We start from the raw sequence: 16692 nt of genomic DNA on the forward strand, positions 1-16692 counted from the left end.
ATTAGATTCTATACATAGAAAATAATAATACATTTATAAGTTTTCCATGCACAGAAACTAATTATTGAGGAGTTGCTGCCTTAAATTCAGGGTTGTCTTATATTTGGGTAAATGCATAAATTCCTCTCAACTATAATCTTTGAAAAAAATATCCTTTAAACTAAAAAGGTAAGCAGGTGAAAATTATTCATCAGGATAAAGAAAAATAAACATATTGCAGTTATAGCTTTAGATGAAACTTATCATAGATACTCTGCACTAAAGTGTTTTTAGCACAATACTGGTCAACAGTGGCTCAATAGTTATGACTCAAACATGGACCGATTATTTTACAGTCTGGGTAATGCCAATGTAGACCCAGCAAACCACAGACTTTGCTGGCTTGCCTGCTTTGCTTTGACAAAGTACCATTTGGTAACACAGACCGTAGCTTCAGAAATGTTATAAATTCAAGGGCACCAAGAACTTACGATGATTTTTTTTTTCTTAACCTTTCCCCACAAAGGTAAACTTTACAAACAAATCAAGTATTTAGTTCCTTTAAATGCCTTGAAGAATCTGGACTGGAATGCCCCTATTGGTATATTCATAAAAGAATAAATTCAAAGCCTACATCAGCAGTTGGCAATTATTTTCCAGAGACAGGCCAGAACGGTCCAGCATGAACCCAAGACAGACTGGTGCTAAGACTTGGTCGCCTGCTTCTCCTTGCTGCCTGGCTGCAGTGCAGAATGGGTGAAGCTCCCCACTGCCCAGCAGTGTGATGTGGCATAGACAAAGCCCCCCACCACCAAAGACCAGCTGAACGAACTGGATCCGATGGTTCCACACAACGTAGGCTGCTTTCCCTTGCTCTAAATGTTAGAAATAGGATATACTGAAGAACCTGAAGCCACTTAGTCCCCCGCATTCCTCTAAACTTGCATGCATGTTTACCACAAAAAAAATCTACAGAATTTGATGGTTGGACACTTCCATTACAAATATTTAATGTCTGACTGTTGGATTTGTGAATATACTGCTTTGTATGTGTTAGAAGTACAAAGTGTGTACTCTGCAGCACACCCTGAACACCACCATACTAACTACCGGCATTCCATCAGAAGAGATGCCAGAGGCTGTGGTGAGAAAGCCCTGCAGCTGCTCAGAGTGCAGAAAGCTTCATATCAATTGCTGGAATCTCAGGGCTAACTGGATATTTAAGCTTGAGCATAGAACAGTCTGTCAGTGAGCCTCAAACAGAAAACCAGTGCAGACCTGGTGTTGTGTTTATAGCCCCCAGGTATCTTCTCAGAGAGTGAGCTCTAAAATTATATTCAGACACTCCAGCTGGTACAGAAGTAGCCCTAATTCATTAAAAGAGTCCAGCCTGGAGATGAAAAATGCATACATGTAAGACCATAGCTATCACTTCCCAGTGGACTGCTCACATGGCAGTTAGGAAAAAGAATGCAATGCACCAAGAATGACTGCTGCCAGTATAAGGCCCCTGGCAGATGTTATAGTAATGGTGCCACTGGGATTTGATATATGATTTATGTCCCAGCCCAAACACGGTCCTGCCATGATGTGCATTTAGGATGGGGCATAAAATTCCTCATATCCCAAATGCACCACTGTGGGGCTGCTCGCAGACCCTGAGGCTGCCCCATGCTCGATCCTAACACTCCGTTGAGAATGAAGCATGTCTTGTTCCAGACTTGGAGCAGCCTCCAACCGGATTCTGGGGATTTGAGTTGGGCTGTGCAAGGCCAGAACTGACAATCACTGGATTGCTGACACTGGCCCCAGACACTCCTGGGTATGGTTCCAGGCTCAGGACCAGGGCCAACTGATGTTGACAATCAGCTGATTGTTGGCATGGGTTGGGAAAGTCCCAGCTGTAAAACACCTTATGCAACACATTCTGTTTAAGGCACCATACAAACCTACCACAAAAATGTTCTACATTATATGTGGGACATCTTTGTGGATGGTTTGCCATTTTATGGAGCATTAAATGTAATTCCTGCCAACAGCCAAACAAGAATAATGAATACAAAAAGAGACCTCGGGGTTACACACCACTGTGATAAAATAGTCGAGCTTCACTACCTTCAGAGGGCACACTATTTCTCTAAATGCTGCCCTCTGCCAACAAACACTATTTTAGTTTTATCTACAGCTACTTTAACCAAATTCCTACCTCTCCCAGCAGCAAATTTAAACTTTTAAAACCTCTAAGCAGAAGTGACTTCTGATGGAAAACAAAGTGCCTTTCTGAAATGTTATTCTCATGCATATGAACAAAACACCACAAATATCAACAACCACCAAAAAAGCATTAAGAATTCAAAACTAAACATTCAGAAAATGGGCTCCTGAGCCCATAACTATCTGGAAAGCATGGTATACATGTTGAATATACAATCCTGTACCCCCCATGTGGGAACATTCCAAAACTTTTTCCGTCTTTTCACAATTTCAGAAACTGGCACCTAAACTTTATTACTCTGGGTCTGCAAGACAAACTCCTAAAATGATTATATGTACATAAGCAAGACAAGATGAAATTAACCTTCTGTGGACCCCTTGCTGCAGTGAGTAATCATTATTTAGAATTAGGATGTCAAGGGTCTCTTACAAGACTAGATAAAGTCAGAGTATGATTTGAAAAATAGCTTGTGATCAACAAAATCTCCCAAGAGTACACACTGAACAAAGCAGTGAAGGATGCAAGGATTCCACTTCATCCTAATGTTCCAGGAAATCCTTAAAATGTATGCATGTACCCATAAACAAGCAGTATACTTTATTTTCACAGAACCCATCAACAGGATTATCTGTGGTGCATCTGAAAGTTCATTGTGCATGTTGAAAGCAACTTTCACAGACTTGTATCATAACTTGGCTACATGTAAATCAAATTTCCATCAAAATACTCAAACAAGTGGCCCAAGCAGCATGTAGTAACACAGTCTGAAGCTTACACAGCAAACAGTCCCCAACTGCCAAGAAGTTTAACAGTCCTGGTCTAGAAGGTCCAAGTTTACCCTGCCTTCTACCTAATCATCCAAGTTCTACTGAGCTACCACAGCTTAGTCTGTAAAAATAGTAAGTGAGCAAGATTTTAAAATTTAAGAATTTTTTTTTGCGACAGCATGATCATTTGGGGTGGTTCTCCATGTACAACTAAATACTTTGTATCCATCTCAATCTAAATGCTTATACAAATAATTTACCTTTATTCTATTTAGAAACAACATCAAGACACATTTTTAAAAATGAAATCAGGTACCAGTAGTAAACAGTGTAGGCAGATCAAGAGAGGGGAAAGCGGGGAGGGAGGTAAAGGGCATCTTGGACCAGGCTGGCCACATTCCTGGTCCTTGTAACCACCCAAGAGCTGCATCTACAGACAAGTCAGTGATACAGACACAATACTTCAGCTCGACTGTTTGTTGTTAAATGGCTTACAAAAAATAAGCAAGAACTGCAGAATGTTCAAAACAGCCATAGAGAGCTACACCCTGTACAGAAAGAACCGAGTAGGGAAGGAATGTAGAGATGTAGCTCTCTATGTGAGGAAACAGTACACCTCCTTGAAGGCCGACATTGGCTCCAAAGAAAAGTGGCTCAAAACCCTCCGAGTCAAACTACGGGGGCAAAGGAGCTTCGGTGAGAGAGACCTAACTGTAGGTGTATACTACAGACCACCAAACCAGGGGGAGGAGCTTGATCTGGAGTTCTCTCAAGCCACACACGCACAGGACGTGGTCATCATGGGCAACTTCAATTACCCAGACATCTCTTGGGAGGAACACTAGGCTAAGTCAGGTCAGTCGGATTGCTTCTTGACGTGTATCAAACAGCTCTACCTGACTCAGGAAGTGCACGCGCCGACCAGAAGTAATGCTCTCCTAGACTTGGTCTCGGCCAAAGGAAACTATCTGGTGCGCAACTTAAACATAGAGAGTAGCCTGGGCAACAGAGACCACGAAGCCATCACGTTCACTGCCAGTCACAAGGCAGGCAAATCAGCTAGCAGGTTCAAAGTTTTGGACTTAAAAAAAAAAAAAAGCGAATTTCAATAGGCTCAGGGCAACAAAAGGGGAAGCGCTGTGGGACCAGGGACCGAAGGTGAAAGGAGTGCATGAAGAGTGGTCATTCCTCAAGGACATGATCCTCAAAGCACAAACAAAGTCTATTCCCATGCAAAGGAAAGGTAGCAGAAGAGCTGGCAAGCCCTCTTGGCTTAATAGGGATACCATGATCTTCTTGGGAAAAAAAAAAGGCATAAAAACAATGGAAGCTTGGGACAGTCCCCAAAGAGGACTATACAACAACGGCCCACACTTGTAGGGTGCAGATTAGAAAGGCTAAGGCAGTGACTGAATTTAAACTACCAACAGAAATCAAGGACAATAAGAAGTACTTTTTCAGGTATGTAGGGAACAGGAGGAAAACAAATGGACATGTGGGACCACTGCTTAACAGCTCAAGACAGCTGGTTACCAAAATTCAGGAAAAAACTGAACTCCTGAAATGATTATTTTGCTTCAGTAGTTCACCAGACTAAGGGGAAAATCATACTAGATACGATTCCGAATGGGCATGGTGGGAATGATGGCCTTCCTACTGTTGACGTTGAGCTTGTGCATGATCTGGCGAAATTCTTCCAAAACATGGCATTCAGGGGAGGTCCCTGAAGACTGGAAGAGGGTCAATGTTGTGCCCATCTTCAAGAATGGGAGGAGAGGACCCAGGCAACTATAGGCCAATTAGCCTAACTTCTATCCCAGGGAAAATCCTGGAAAAATTTATCAAGGTGTCCATGTATGATAAGCTTGCAGAAGGTATGATTCTGAACGACAGCCAGCACGTCTTCATTGCGGGCAATCTCATCGCCTTCTATTACCAGGTAACTCACCACCTGGATAAGAGAGAGGAGGTTGACACTGTACCTAGATTTCCAAAAGGTCTTTGATCTGGTATCCCATGATGTTTCACAGGAAAATTGGAGAACTGCAGGCTTAACTGATTGACAGGCGGGTACGAAGCTGGCTGTGGGGTAGGACCCAGAGAGTTCTAATGAACAGATCTGTGTCATCCTGGCAAGAAGTGGCCAGTGGTGTCCCCCGGAGGTCCATGCTTGGTCCGGTGCTTTTCAACATCTTTATCAATTATTTGGATGTGGGGGTGAAGAGCTCAATGGCCAAGTTCATGGACAACACCAAGTTATTGGGGAGCGTGGTCACATTTGAAGATTGTCTAGGTCCACCTGTATCTGCAGCCTAACTAGCAAGTTGGGCAGATTGGAACCAGATGAAGTTCAACATTGAGAAGTGTAAAGAGCTCCACCTAGGGACAAACAATCCCCAACATACTTACACGCTCGGTGGTGCCAAACCGACCAGTACCAGGACTGAAAGGGAACTAGGGGTAATAACAGATCATAGTATGAACATGAGCCATCAGTGTGATGCTTTAGCCAGGAGGGCAAACAACACTGGCATGCATCAACTGATGCATCTACCAAGAAAACCAAGGAAACGATTCTTCTGCTTTACTCAGCACTGGTAAGACCACAGCTGGAGTACTGCGTCCAGTTCTGGGCGCCACACTTCAATAAAAGACGTTGAAAAGCCTGAGAGTTCAGAGACGAGCCACCCATATGATCAGAGACTTGCAAGGCAAGCCATACGAGGAAAGGCTGAGGGACTTGGGTCTCTTCAGCCTAAAAAAAAAGAGAAGGCTGAAAAGAGACTTGGTAGCAGCTTACCGCTAAATCAGGAGAATACATCAAGGGCTCAGCGAACAACTGTTCACCAAAGCACCCTTGGGGAAAACAAGGAGTAATGGCCACAAACTCCTGGAAGACCACTTCAGGCTTACCACTAAGAAAAGCTTCTTCACAGTCGGGTGTCCAGACTGTGGAATAAACTCCCTCCAGGGGTGGTGCAATCACCTACCCCGGAAGTCTTCAAGAGGAGACTGAACTTCAAGAGGAGAATCTTCAACAAGAGAGTCTTCAAGAGGAGAACCGTCTTCCCTGCTTAGTGTGGGGGGGGCTGGACCTGATGATCTTGTAAGGTCCCTTCTAGCCACTTACAATCTATGAATCTATGAACAGAAAAAACAAAACAGAAAAAAAGTGCCTTTCATTTAACTACTATTCTTTCTTCAGGAGCCCCATTTAGAACTGCATGGGAACTGCACATCGCTCCAAAGCTGGGGTTTGAGCAAAGCTGCAATAGATAGATCTGTCATGGGAAATTAGCATTTAATATGCAGTTGTTCTTCAAGCAGTAGGAACCAGTTATTCATTAATGTGTTATAGATAACAAATTAATTCCCTCCTTACCAGGGTAAACTCCCTAAGGACTGCAGGCAGAGAATGCACTCAACTTCCTTTGAAAGTTGTCACAGATAAGGCTGTTGCTCAGGTTTGGTAGCCATCTAGTTATTGAAATAGACCCCAAGCCAGAAGGTCACGAGAACTCTAGGCTACTTGCACACATACTTCAATCTGGCTTCACCAATCTGGAGTTTCTTCCCACACCTCTGCCCCTCAACAGCTTAAGAAATTCTGTTTCCTCAAAAGGGCAATGACCATATGAACCGGCAAGATTAGTTTGGGAAGGATTAGCGCCATAGTTTGGGCCACAACCGTGTGCAAAATGTATTAAAAGAACTAAGGGTGTAGGCTGTAGTTTTTTTTAGTTGGACTTTTTTTAAAATAAATTTTAAAACCTAATTAAAAAAATTAGGTTTAAAAGTAGGTTGTAGTTTTAAATAATTGAAATTTTCTTTCCAACTATTTAAGTTGGTCTAATAAAAGATATCAGATTCACCCAAAGAACCTTGTCTGCCTTAAAAGAACTAAGTAATTTTGTAAATATTTGAGTATTACTTGAACCCCCTTACTTAAATGATCACATACCCAGAAGCCCCACAGAGCAACTTTCAAGACACACTTGAAATTTGAGACAACACACTTCAGAGCACACAGAACAAGGGTGGGCAAAATATGGCCTGCCAGGCCATTCTAGAGGGCCCCTCTATTACCTGCCAGTGGCTGCCTGTCAAAGGTGACAAGGCACCAGCAGCAGGACCCGCTGGTGCCAGGGCCCGGTGGCAGCAGCAAGGCCCATCTGAATCCGCCCCACACCCAGCCCCAACCAGAAGCTTAGCCTAGCAGAGGCTTCTGGCCTGGTGCCCATCCTGATGTTCCCCTGCCCACCCTCTGTCCAAGGGAGTTTCAGATAAGAAGGGGGGGGGGGTGGAAATCGCTGGGAATCACCCCACTCTGAGGGGGCCAGGCTGAGCCTAGCTGGTTCCATGCTGCACTATGTGGTCCCAGCCATGCAGCTGGACCCAGTTTCTGCTAGAGCCAGCCTGCCTTGGCCAGCACCACAGAGATCATGGCTGCATGCCTGGGACTGCATGGTGAAGTATGGAGGGAGGGGAGAAAAGGAAGCAGCAGTGGGCAAGCGGGGAGGAGCAGCAGCAGCAGTGATGGGTGGTCACACAGGAGGAAAAGTAGGGAAGTAGTAGCAGAAGGGTCAGTGGCAGGGAAGTAGCAGTGGGTAAGAGCACAGGGCCAGTGCCAGTACCCTGGGGAGTTTGCTGCATCAGAGCTAAACTACTACTGATTTTATCCAAATCCAAGAAGACTCTGAATTTAAGAACCCTCCCCTCCAATAACTGGATTCTATACATGGAAAAGTTATAAAATATGTTATAATTTTCCATGTACAGAATCTATTTATTGGAGGGTTCTTTTTAAATCTCCCCCACCACAACAGCAGTGGGGTAGGCTATAGGGGAGTCAAGTAGCCTGCCCCTTGCCACCTGTCACCCATTGCCTGACCTGCCCCCCCCACCCCAAGGTGCCTGCCCCTCCACCTGCAGTTGTCCTCCTGTGCTTTGTTAGGGCCAATGTCAGAGCCACAGCAGCTGTTTCTATCCCTTGTACTTGTTCGCAAGATGAGGGGCTTTGCCACATCCCCACCTTAAAGGAGGGAAAAAAATCTCACCCTGTATTTGAGTCAATATGGTATTCAGGGACTTTTCATTGACCCATTCCCTGCCCCGAGATGTTTTATGTAAGCATCCTCACAAAAGCCTACGAGAAGAATATTATGCTGACATTTTCCTTTAGTACTCAAACAGTTATAAGCATCCTGCTACTGCAAAGGTTAATATACATTCAAGAAATGCCAGAAAGAGGGCCATGACTCTTGCTACAAGATGGCAACCCCCAGCCCATAACAATCTGCACCACCCCCTCCTCCATCCCCCCCAACCCATAACAATCTGACCATGGGATAAAATTCCTACCTGACCCCAAATGTGACAATTGGTCTAATCCTGAGCAGAGGAGCAAGACCCTCTAGCCAGGAACCTCTGGGTTTAAGTCCCCAAAGGAGCACTAGCACGCCCCAGTCAAAATCCAGCCTCTGAAGAAGACTTAAAAAAAACAAACAAACCACTCTGACACCTGGAAGGGGGCTGGGGAGCAGAGGAAGTCCCTCCCATTCCCATGCTACAAGCACACAGCAAGTGCAGAAGAATGCAAAATAGTGGAACATAAGCATAACTACGCCTAATCAACCCTGACCAATGTCTGTCCAACTACTTTAATGCTTCCAGCGATGAGGAACCAACAACTCACCTATGCAGTACATTTTGCTGCCTCACTGTTGTAACACTTAAGGTTTTCCTGATATCCAATCTAAACCTACTTCATTGGAACTTCAAGCTCTTTATGACAGGTATTTGAAGACTACTATCATGTCCCCTCTTAAGCACCTTTTCCACAAGTTGAACCTGCCAAGCTTCTTCAGCCTTTCCTTGTCCAACTTGCCTTCCAAACCCTTTGTCACCTACCTCTAGACCAGGGGTCGGCAACCCCCAGCATGCATGCCAAGCACGGCACTCAAAGCCATTTTGCTCGGCACGCCACGGCCAGCTCCGGCTCTGGGTAGCTGCTGCCAGCGACAGAGGCCGGGCTGCTCCGAGCAGGGCTTGCAGTGTCCCAACTGTCTGCTGGGAGCAGCCCGGGCTCCTGGCTGGCAGCAACTACCCAGAGTCAGGGCACTGTGGTGTTTTTCAGCACTCCGGCCAAAAAACAGTGCCTACCCCCTGCTCTAGACCATCTCCAACTTCTCCATATCCTTTTTAAAATGTACAACTGAAAACTGCACAGTACTCTGGATGAGGCCTAAATAATGCCAGGTAAAATGACTAGCACCACCCACGTCTTGCACCCAATCGATGCATCCTAAAGCCATGTGTACCTTTTGCACGACTGCATCATACTACAGAGGTATGGCGAGTCTGCAATCTACCAGGACTTCCAGATCCTGCTCTGCAGTGCTGCCATCCAGCCAGGTGTCACTTTTTTTGCATTTATGATTATTCTTCCCAAGAATCACCTTCTGCATTAAATGCAGATTGGCCAAGTTGGTCTTCCAGGTCACCACATTATCCTCCTTTAGTACCCCTTTAAAGGGCCGCTTCTACTGAGAAACGTGCAATGAATCTGTACCTATTTTTAAGGCCAGAAGGGACAATTAGATCACCCAGTCTGACATCTTGCGTATAAGAGATTAATTATATTTCATCCAGTTACCCCTACGTTAAGCTGAACAACTTTTCTGGTGAATAGGCATCTTCCAGAAAGGGAGCTCAGTTTGGAAGACAGTAAAAGATGTAGATTCCAATACTTCCCTTTGCAATTTGTTCCAGTGATTAGCCATCTTTACCATAGAAAAATCATGCCTTATTTCCCATTTCAGTTTGTCTGCCTTCAGCTTCCAATGACACATTACACCTTTTGTGCTAGACTGAAAAGCCCTTGTTTTCTCCCAATGAAAGTATTTTTGCACTGTGGTCTAGCCACCTCTCAACCTTCATTCTGATGAAAAACTCAATCTGTCTTTCTGAAGAGTGTCACTATACAAGCTATTTCCTCCAGTCCTTCACTTTTTTTCTCCTACACCTTCTTTGCACCCTCTCCAATTTTTTCCAAAATCAATTTCTTCTTTTTTCAGGTAAATATAAAAATGAAAGTCCAACACTGGAAAAATACACAGGAACAACATGAAGTTGGGGTTATTACAAGGGCTGTCAAATGATTAAAAATGTGACTGATTAGTTGCATGATTTAAAAAATTAGTTGCAAATAATTGTGACTTTAATCAAACAGTTAACAGCTCAAAATTATGAGCAGAAAATCTCAAAGTTCTGCAGATACATTATATGTTTGGGAAGGGCAAGTGTGGGTTGTACACATGGGGGGGGGAATGTGAAGTTGTGTGGGGTTTGGAGGCGGGGGGGAGCACATGGCTTGGGAGTGAGGGACAGAGACAGTGCTGTGTGGGTAAGGGCAGAGGAAGAGGGAAGGGGCAGATCGAGACCCCACAGTGAGGAAGAGAGTAGGGCAGGGGGTGGGGCAGGCTCTAGGGTGAACGGGGCCCCAAGGCTGGGGCAGATTGTGGGATGGAGCCGCAAGCAGCTCGTCCACGGGTGTGTGTGTGTGTGGGGGGGGGGGCTAGGACACAGCTCTCCACCACTGCAAGCACCCCTGGGTGCATGGGGGATACGCAGGAGGCACAATATGGTGCCACAGTTCCTGGGGTAAAGGCAGCAGGGCACAGAGTCCTAGACCACAGCAGGCAGCCCGCCTCCACCCCACACAAATCCAGAAGGCACATGCACCCCATGCCTCCCACCCCACACACCCATGGACGATCTGCCCCGGCCCTGTTCACCCCAGAACCTGCCCTTCCCCCTGCCCTACTCTCTCTCACTGTGGAGGCCTCTATCTGCACCCCACCGCCTTCCCTCTCCCCCTACCAACTTATCCATACAGCACTGCTCTACACACAGCCGGGCTGTGTTCCTGACTACATGCAGGCTGCAGCTGCTTGTGTGTGCCTGTGCGTGCACCTCCCCTCCTGCTGCAGGCACCTGGAGCCTGTGCCGGGGCTGCGCTGCATTCCTCTGTGCTGACACCACTGTCCTGCCCAGAGGCAGCAGAGTGGAACCCCAGAGCAGGCTCCAAAACCACGTGCACAATGAACGCATTAAAAAGACAAATGCAAGAAACGATTAACGCATTAATCATGTGCATTAACTGCAATTAATTGACAGCTCTAGTTATTACATATATACAAAGAAAATGTTATACAACATTTGTATAAAGTTATTATCTACATTATCAACATAATGTTTACATATGTTAAAATTCAAACAATCTGGCTAGAGATGCTTGTTTATTGGCTAGAACATTTTCTCATGAAGACGTGAAGGCAAAGGAGTAAAGCATATCTAGATTAAGTTTGGCCTACTTAATACATTAAAACAGCACTGCTGTATATTCTTTATACATTTGCACCCTAAAATTACCTTTACTTACTAAAGACCCTGCTTCCCCCCTCATATTATTTATCTGGTCCAATATCTCTCCCATACGGATTCCCAAACAGTCTTTATTTTTGTACCCTTTATTAAAACGTGGAGTTTTACCTTAACCCTCAGATGGAAATATTTAATCTCTCCATAACTAAGTAGCAAATTCCTTCCAGGAAAGCTTCCAATTCCCACCCTAGGGGAGTCATGACACTACTTTAAATTTTCTTAAATACTGTTTTCTGGAGGGAGTTGTGCAGAGCTATATTTCAGACCTTTCCCATTTCCCACTCAAATCTTCTTGAATACCCCTACATTTGTAACATCACTCATTTTCCTTGTCCTTGTATTTTGATATCTTTCTCTTGGTCTTAAGAAATTGCCACTTAGTACTATGCTGCTGCTTCCCATTGTCAGTCTCACTGAGATTCTAGGGTGATTTCCATTAAGTTTATGGAATCATAGAAAATTAGGGTAGGAAAGGACCCCAGGAGGTCATCTAGTCCAACTTCCTACTCAAAGCAGGATCATCCCCAACTGGATCAGCCCAGCCAAGACTTTGTCTAGCCGGGTCTTAAAAACCTCCAAGGATGGAGATTCCACAACTGCTCTGGGTAACCTGTTTCAGTGCTTTACCACCCTCCTACTGAGAGAATTCCTTTTAATATTTAACCTAAATTTCCCTTGCTGCAACATGAGATTGTTGCTCCTTGTTCCATCCTCTGCCACCACTGAGAACAATCTAGCTCTACCCTCTTTTGGACCACCATTCAGGTAGTTGAAGGCTGCTATTAAATCCCTACCCACTCTTCTCTTTTCTAGACTAAATAAGCCCAGTTTGCTCAGCCTCTCCTCATTGGTCATAGGCCCCAGTTCCCTCACCATTTTTGTTGCCCTCTGCTAGACTCTCTCTAAATTTGTCCACATCTTTTCTATAGCGGGGGGCCCAAAACTGAAAACAGTACTCCAGATGTGGGCTCACCCATACTGTATATAGGGAAACAATCACTTCGCTTGACCTGCTGGCAACACTCCTACCAATAAAGTCCTTCTTAGCAACAAGGGCACTGTTGGCTCATATTCAGCTTATTGTCCACTGTAACCCACCGTTCCTTTTTGGCAGAGCTGCTGCTCAGCCAGTCAGTCCTCCAAATTATAGAATGGAAGAATCCCTTGCACCACTATGTGCAGGACTCTGCATTTGTCCTTGATAAGATTCCTTTTGGCCCAATCCTCCAATTTATCTAGGTTACCCCGAGTCCTAGCCCTACCATCCAGCATATCTACTACGCCCTACAACTTGGTGTCATCTGCAAGCTTGTGAGAGTGCACTCCATCCCATCTTCCAAGTCGCTGCTGAAGCTATTGAACAAAACCAGCCCCAAGAGCCATCCCTGGGGTAGTCATACTGGCTGCTAAGCAGACATCAAGCCACTGATTACTATCCTCTGGGCCTGATGCATCAGCCAGTTTTCTATCCACCTTACAGTACATTCATCCACCCCATGCTTCCTTAGCTTGTCTGCAAGAACGTTGTGGAAGATTGTATCAAAAACCTTGCTAAAAAATCAAGGTGCATCACAGCCACTGGTTCTGTGGCTGCAGGGAGACTAGTCACCTAATCATAGAAGGTAATCAGGTTGGTCAGGCTTTACTTGCCTTTGTTAAATCCATGCTGACTGTTCCTAATCACCTTCTCCTCCAAGTGCTTAGAAATGGATTACTTAAGGATCTGCTCAACAATTTTTTCAGTGACTTAGCAGAGGCTGACTGATCTGTAGTTCCATGGATCCTCCTTTTTCCCTTTCTTGAAGATGGGCACTGTTTGCCCTTTTCCAATCATCCAGGATCTCCCCCAATCGCTGTGAGTTTTAAAAAGATGATGGCCAGTGGCTCTGCAATCACATCAGCCAACTTCCTTGTCACCCTCGATGCATCCCATCCAGCCCCATGGACTCGTATATGCTCAGCTTTTCTAAACAGTCCCCAACCTGTTCTTTTGCCCAGTTGGCTGCTCACCTGCTCCCCAAACTGTGCTGCCTACTGCAGTAGCTGAGAAGCTGATTTTGCCTGTGAAGACTGGGTGAAAAAAGAAACAAAATTCGAGCACTTCAGCCTTTTCTGCATCCTGTCACAAGGTTGCCTCCCCAATTCAGTAAGGGGCCCACACTTTCCCCGATCTTCCTCTTGCTATTGACATACTTGTAGAAACCCTTCTTGTTCCCCTTTACATCCCTTGCTACCTGCAACTCCAAATGAGCTTTCCTGACTTCATCCCCGCATGCCCAAGCAATACATTTATACTCCTCCCTAGTTGTTTGTCCAAGTTTCCACTTCTTATAAGCTTCCTTTTTGTGATTTAGCTTATTAAAGAGTTCTCTGCTAAAACCAAGCTGGTCTTCTGCTAGTCTTCCTGCACATCGGGATGGTTTGTTCCTGCACTCTCAGTAAGGCTTCTTTCAAGTATAGCCAGCATTCCTGGACTCCTCTCCTCCTCAGTTTGGCTTTCCAGGGGATCCTGCCTAGGAGTTCCTTGAGCGAGTCAAAGTCTGCTTTTCTGAAGTCCAAGGGCCTTACTCTGCTGCTCTCCATCCTTCTTTTCCTCAGGATCCTGAACTCAAACATCCCACGGCCGCTGCTACCTAAGTTGCCATATACTAGTACATTCCCTGCCCAGTCTTCCCTGGTTGTGAGCAGCAGATCAAAAACATGACCCCTGGAAGGCGACTAAACCACTTGCACCACGAAGTTGTTCCCAACACTCTCCAAAAACTTCCTGGATTGCCTGTGCACTGCTGTACTGCCCTCCCAGCAAATGTCAGGGTGACTGAGAAGTTGAGACTGTGATCAGGAAACTCCTGCTAGCTGTTTGAAGAAAGTCTCATCCACCATATTTCCTCTTGGTCTGGTGGTCTATAGCAGGCCCTCCCCCCCCCCTCCCCCCATGATGTCATCCTTGGAAAAATTTAGTTCTCAAAAATTTTAAGACCTTTTTTCTGCTTTGTAACTTACTGCTGTTTTTCATGTGTTAACTGTAAAAGGAAAACCCAAATCGGTATCTTTTATTTCTCTGAGGAATGCTATAATTTCATTCAGTTCCTTCCTTCTTAATGTTGACTGTAACAAGTCTTGAAACACTTGTTATATGATCCCAACATACAATCAAAAGTCTCTCTAATCTTCAGAATGTGCTGTTTTTGTTTAAAACAGAAGGAATGCACTACCATGTCTCCCAATTTATTTCAATTGGGGATCATGTATTGACCTCTGTGCACAAGATCTACAAAAACTGATGCCTTTATTTTCATCTGTAGGAAGGAATAGAATATCTGCTTTAAACGTTCTGCTGGATTTCCCTTTTCCACATGTTCTGGGAGCCCTCTTATTCTTATTTCTTCTCTCTCAAGTTTTCTATTATTCCCAACTTCTCTGCAAACTTTCTTTTAAAATCGTATTCATTGTATTTTAAAGATTTACTGCTGATTACAGGTTTTATCTATCTTTATCTCCGGGTCTGTGACCCTGTCCCCAATTACTTTCAACTCTGCTTCTATTTTATCAAACTCCATAGACAATTTAAAAGTTCTGATTTCTGAGATTAACTGAAAGCCTTCTCTAGTTGAAGAGGCTATTCTGTATCTTCCTTTGCTCTACCTGTTCCGTTTCCCCCTGCAGCAGCCATCTTCAATTCTGTAGACCTATGAGCCAATCAGAATGAGGGTCTTTCAGTTTCTTCTGGGGAAGCAGCTTTTCCAACTGGTTCCCTTATGTGGGGTATGCATTCTATGAACAGGGGGAATGCTTTTGGGAGTTAAAAGGGTCAGGAAATTGGCAATGTTTGTGGATTGTGCCATCTCTCCAAGGAAGATCTAGCTTCAGGCAGCCATCTGCTTGAGTGGTCATGTGACCCCCCACCCCCATCAGTTTTTTCAAAATCAAGCCCCCAACAAGTCACCTCCTTACTCCTTTTCTTATACACCCCCAAAAATCAGCCCCTTTTGCCATAGCAAAAGCAATGGGAGCTCGTGCCGAGTTTCTTCCCCCACCCCGACCCCAATTTTTTCAGTCACCATTTTTCAGGATACAGTAGTCTATTCTAAACATATGGTCCAAGTTCTTTTTCCTAAAATATCTGATACAAATATGTACATTTATATGAAAAGGCCCAAGCCAAACAATCCACATAAACAAATTATAAGCAACCACACAGAAGAACCCAAGTCCCCTGCACATTTTTAAATCAGCAATAATTTCACATTTAATTCCAGATCATTAATAAAAATATGAAAAGTACCATGCCTAATAGAGATCATTGTGGAATCAGACTTCCCCTTTGATGATTCCTCTGGCAACTATTTTGGGATCTGTCAGTTGGCCAGCTCTCAATCCATTTAAGACGCACTTTGTCAAATGTCTCCAACTGTTACTTCTATGCAATTAGCCAGCCAAACTACAAAACAAATGGGATGAAGTTTAAGAACTCTTCTCCCAAATGATTAATTACGCATTTATTTATTTATTTATTGAATTCCCCCATCAGCTTTTTCCACTATTTCACCTGGTATTAGCATACCAGGTTTTATCAAATGAACCCATGATTACCAACTCACGTTGCTTGCTCTTCTTAATACTGGCACATTAGCACATCTCCAGTCTTCTGGAATGTTTTAAGTATCCTGCTACTTTTTAAAAATAGGCATCAGCAGGCTAGATGTCCTCACGGTGTTCTTAAAGAACTCCTGGGGTCAAGTTATCAATTTCCGCCAATTTATTTCAAATATATGTTGGTAAACATCTTTCTTGATGAACTGGAAAGCACTTCATCTTCATACAGTACAATACTATCATGTTTCTTTCTAGATACAGAAATATTTATTTGACACTCATCCCTTTTCTGCATCATCAAAAATTTTTATCAACACCATCTAATAATGGGTCTATACCACCAGTAGACAACATTTTTGGGCCCTAACCCAGATCGGGTTAGAGGTGGGAAGGTGCTATGACCCAACTGCTGCCAGCACTTTTCCTCACAGTAGCACAGGGAGAGCGACTACTGCCAAAGCCCCCGGCCCCCAAAGCCAAATCAAATGTCTCTGCAGGCCAGGTCTGCCCTAAGTTGCAGATCCCTGGTCTATATAATCACTAGACTTGCTTTGGCTTCTAGAACCCTCCTTACTCTCATGAAGGCCTATCAGCCCTGAATCTTACTTGATGCCTCACCAGAGGTGGGCAATTATTTGGGCTAGAGGGCCCCTTAACAAGTTTTGGTAAGCTCTTGAAGGCCAGGGGGCA

At 44.5% G+C, this 16692-nt stretch overlaps 1 protein-coding gene across 1 annotated transcript in view; it reads right to left on the bottom strand.

Moving 5' to 3' along the window:
• DHX15 (DEAH-box helicase 15) overlaps positions 1-16692 on the bottom strand; it is an 86608-nt gene that overhangs the window by 35210 nt on the left and 34706 nt on the right. The gene's annotated exons all lie outside the window — the stretch shown is intronic.

Source organism: Alligator mississippiensis, chromosome 2, assembly GCF_030867095.1.
Source record: "Alligator mississippiensis isolate rAllMis1 chromosome 2, rAllMis1, whole genome shotgun sequence".
NCBI lineage: Eukaryota > Metazoa > Chordata > Crocodylia > Alligatoridae > Alligator > Alligator mississippiensis.